The sequence below is a fragment of the Alligator sinensis genome, unplaced genomic scaffold (genome assembly GCF_000455745.1).
Source record: "Alligator sinensis unplaced genomic scaffold, ASM45574v1 scaffold488_1, whole genome shotgun sequence".
Classification (NCBI taxonomy): Eukaryota; Metazoa; Chordata; order Crocodylia; family Alligatoridae; genus Alligator; species Alligator sinensis.
Window position 1 is genome coordinate 141,840 of NW_005842970.1, and position 5,084 is coordinate 146,923.

The 5,084-nt window shown below is 38.1% G+C and overlaps 1 protein-coding gene across 3 annotated transcripts in view; it reads right to left on the reverse strand.

Annotated features, from left to right (window-relative positions):
- The window catches only part of CCDC102B (coiled-coil domain containing 102B), a 420,613-nt gene that overhangs the window by 42,582 nt on the left and 372,947 nt on the right, over window positions 1-5,084 (reverse strand). The gene's annotated exons all lie outside the window — the stretch shown is intronic.

A 5,084-nucleotide genomic window follows, 5' to 3' on the forward strand; every position in this document is an offset into this window, starting at 1 on the left:
GTCCTCAAGGAGTCCCAGAAAATATCAAGTTAAATCTTAGCAAAGTTATACACAATTGAAAAGAGGCTCTTCTTCTAATGCAAAGTGCTGAAAGAAACTTTAATTATAGGTGTTGCTCTCCGTTTTGACTATAAACATTACTGCAAGGATGAACAGTCCTTTACTGAAAGCAATATAACAGCAACAGCAGATTGTACTAGTAATAGTAGGAGATCTTGCAAATAAAAGTAGGTTCTTTTCACAAAGCCAATTCCTTCAGTGATCTGAATATCCAGGTCTGTCTACCTGATGTCTCTATCTATTCATTTTACCATGTTGGAACTATTTTGAACATTTATTGGTACAGTTTTTGCTGAGGTCCATGGGGGATTTGCTGTACTATTCTGTTTTAAACAGAAAGTTCTTGTTTTCTTCACTAAGCACAAAAATCAAAGTGTATTACTTGCACAGCTGCATTGTTCATTATTTTCAGGACTGTAGGTTTCACAGCAGCCTATATGGCTTCCACTGATTTTAGGTCTAAAGCTATTAAAGGAGCTCTTGGCATCACTCCCATGATTACAGGGAAAAATAGAGTCCTTATTTTCTTCCCAGAATTGATTTCAATTGACAGTTATGAACCTAGATGAAACTGGAATGCAGAACACCTTCAGAGAATGGTAATACTGACACATGGTTCTCAAAGAAGATGGATAGCATCTACCATCTAAAACTGCCCTTGAAAGAATAAACAGACTGACTTACTGATGCTCTGATAAAGGCAATTACACTTTCTGAATTACCACGTACCAAATATTATGGATTGTATTGTAATAGGCATCTGGGTAACCAGTTAAATCCAAATATTTTGTAATGTGCAATGCATGTATATATGCAATGCTTGTACACAAGAAAATCCATGGGAAGACTCAACTTTGATAAAGAACACCAAAATCTTTTTGAAAGTTTTGAAGACTGAAACAAATCAAAGTGAAAGACGCGAGATATATACTTGTTGTGGCAAGTTGTTGAAACCTTTTCCACACAGCTTAAAAGCAGAAAGAAACTGCATATTTTTATATTTTTTTTGAGATACACAAATTATGTGGGAAAAATGGGCTGGTATCAAGAACTCAATAACAGTCTGTCTACACCAGCTAGTGTCTTAACATTAAGTGACCTTTTTATGTCTTTTCCTCTTCTGCCTAGATATTTATTATTATACCTATGCCGAACTTTCCATAAAGTATGTATGGGCATAAGGAGCTAATGATATCAACAGGAGTTTGTGCAAAAAGGTGGTATTTAAAGTAGCAATCAGATGTCATATTTATTTATAAGTTTCATAAAGCATTATGGATTGTACAGTAGCTACTGACCTAAACAAGTGTAGTTTTTGAAAGCAAGAGATTTAGGCCTAAATCATCAAAATATTTAAGTATGAGCCTAACTTAAGCATAATCTGAATTATGGTTCAAGGCAGACAAACGTACATTTTTGCTATTATGGCATATAAAGCCTACAATTAGCCCTCAAGGTGACAATGAGATGGTTTTCAGCAGCCCAGAGTCTCAAACCAGGCTGGAGCTGTCCCCCTTACTGATGATGACAATTGTTGACTGTTGGCATGGGGACAGAGGCCTTCCACATGTTCAAGTTTATGTGCCATTAATAAAGTATGGGACAGCTTCATGGCTGGTTGAACATGAAATTGGCTGAACATGTGACATGTTGGCTTTTTAACACATTAAATGTACTATAAATGTAATGTCTGTAATGCCAGAGCCCATAATGACTGAAGATATTTTTGGTCTGTTAGGCTTCGTTTATAAACACCATAAACTAAGCCCTTCTTAAAAAAAAGAGCAAACAAGTACTGTTGTCTCCAGATCAATATCGGTGGAAGATATTACCAGACAATATTAGCTGCATGGGCTTCCTAAGTTTTCCATTGTTTTATTCAAGTGCAAGTCGTTGACATAATTTCTGATTAAAAGAAAATCTTGAGCATCATTTGGAACCTACAATTCTAAATGTCAAATAGAAATTTCATATTCTGAGAATATCAAACAAATATAAGTTTCTCTCAAGTCATCTCAGATTTCTAATATAAATGGGAAGGCAAAGAGATTAAAATAGCCATGGTAAAATTGTGACATGTTTGTACTCTAAAAAGCTTGAATGAATCCCAGCAATATGCAACAGACACCTAACCCATTATCATTTCAACCTGTTTTTCTTCTCCTCTATACTTAAATCCATATCAGTTTGCTATAAATTTAGTTTAGTATATTTTACAGCTTTAAATCTCAGTAGCTTTTATGGAAATTTAGTAAAGTGAAGAATGAATTTTTAGTTGTGTTACAAATATGCTTCTATAACTTAAAATAAATTTGTATGCTGGAATTTGTATAAGTTACCTGTAAAATAACTACAATTATACATATATAGATTTTATAGTTAAATATTTATATTAAATCTCATCCTGTTCATTAATATTTATTATTTTTCTTAATCCCTGATACTTAATATCCCTTCCAAAATGTTTGTTAGCATTAATTTAAGAACTCTGGATATTCTTTTTATCCATAGAATTATCTAATCCCATTTTTTAAAATTTTGCTATCATAGGGCCCCATACATGTCTGATACCTACTCTGACATGTTCTAATTAGAATGCATCAGAACAGACTCAATAAATCTAATTAGCACTCTCCAGAAGCCTAGAAATCACATGTATTCAGTGTCCCTTCACTTCAAAATGGTGGCAGAGGTGCTTTTACTAAAGCTCATCGAATGAACTTTAAAGTGCCCCACCACCATTTTGAAGTGTAGAACACTGAATACACAAGATGCTGTGGGCACTTTAATTAGTGGCTCCTGAAAGCCCAGAGCATGTGTAAAGTTGCCTATAGATTTCAGTTTCATCCTTTAGTATCAACTGTGCCACTAGCTCAAAATATTCCTACCTGTCCTTTGAGCTTGCATGTTGGAATTCGAACACCTGTTGTTTACAGCAAAAACTATTATTAAAAATATGAGCAATTGAATGAAGATTATATATATTAATAGCATAGGAGTTCATTTGCATTTTTAATGAACTATTTCAATTATTCTTATTTTCTTTATATGACTCATCATCATCAGAAGGTTTCTCCAAGTTCTTTTTATTACCATTGCTGTTCCATCTATTGCATGGACACCCACCAGAAGTATCATTTAATCAATCTTATTTTCCAACTCTTTTCCAATTCTAATTCATACCTTCAGATACTTCAGCATTTCCAAACTACTCCTATAATTCAGCAGCACTGGAATTACTGTGTTAGAAATAACAACTGCCATGACATAAGGCAGAGAAACCACAGAGCTTTGGGATATAATGAACTTTGTGCCTGTGTATAAATTTTACTGTTGCTCAAAGCACTTGTTGGATTTTGTACTGTGCTTCACTAAAAATGCTGCCAGTTTCACACATCGTTGCTTGAGAAACACTGGTTTAAACTACATTATGATGCACCCAAGAATGTTCAGCCATTTGAATAATTATATTGAATTACTGTTTTGACATTTCATTTTAGAGAAAACAAAAACAAACAAAGAAAGGCTGCAGCCAGGATTAACAGACCCTGGGACAAAACACAGAATCAATCATTCATCTGTAATTCTTGGCTGGTATTTCCAACAATTCCCCTACTCTTCCCATGTCACTGCTCACTCATTCCCCTTCTCCCATTCTCCCTAGCTTTTCCAATCCCAACCAACTTGTGCAGTTAGTTTTTAATTTCATTTTACTTTGTTGAACAGTTCAGTAACAAGTTATATTTATTACTTATCTTATATTAATTTGACCAGATGATCCCCAGATATGGATGCCATCAAGGTTAGAAGAGAAAAGAGAAGGGGCATAACAAAGCAGCCAAGTGGAGGGACATTGTGATCATGTGCCTGTGGTGGCAGCTGATAATTTTCCCATACCCCCATCACCAAGTCAGAACCCAGGGCAGTTGGGCTCATTGTCTCACCCTATTACACTAATGGCAAGAAAATTAGAATAGATGAAGGATCCAAGGCTATTTATTTAATAAAAATTCATCTGCCTCACTTCTCTCCCATTTTATCACTCCATTTTTCTTCAAATATTTTGGGGGATAACAAGGGTATGGTTCTTTGCTTATGTTATCTGGTCAGAGGACCTGGGAGCAGCTGAGGGAATTCTCTCATGGTCTTACATAGTAACTTGCTTGGAACTTGAAGGATTGCAAAATGGAAGAGTTTGGCATCAGAATGTCAGTCTGAACTCACCAAGGGTGCTTGTACACGTGATGGTCATCACGATGTACACATGACGAAAAGGTTATTTGGGTGGCTTAATGCCATCACACATCACAGGCGTGCTAGTTTTGGGGTTTTAGATTGATTTGCATTGTTGCAAACTAAACTGCATCAGGGTGTAGTTCAGTTTGCAACATTGTAAATTACAATGATGAAGCTGTCAGCTCACCCCCCACCCCTCCAGCTGAGAGGCAGGCAAGCGCCAAAGAAAAAAAAGAATTGGGCCCCTTTACCACTTCTGCCTTCAGCAGGTGCCTGCTGAAGGCAGAAGTAGTGAGGGGCCTGATCCTTCTTTTTTTCCGGCAGAGCTTGCCCGCCTCTCCCACATCTGGGAGTTGCCAGTGAGCTGAGTAGTACCTGAACTGTGGGGGGGAGGGGTGTCCAGATCCTTCCCTCTGTGGTAGCAGCATCCCCCCAGGGCCACCTGCATGGGCTGCAAGTGGGCTGGGTGATGCCCCAGCTCAGAGGAATACTCTGGCCTGATCCAACTGTTCCCCAAACCCATCCACTGAAAGTCCAAGGGGCACTGCTCCTCAGATGGGCTCAGGGGACAGTTGGATTAGGCCAGGTATTGTCTCTGAGCTAGGGTAGCACCCAGTCCACTAGCAGCCTGCCCGGGTGGCCCTGAAGGTGTGCCACTGCCATGGAGGGAAGAACTGGGGCCCCCTACAGCTCAGTGGCCACTCAACCTGCTGGCAGCTAACTCCCCCAGCCAGGGGCAGGCTCCGCCTGCAAAAAAAAAAAAAAAAAAAGGAGCAGGGCCCCTTTTT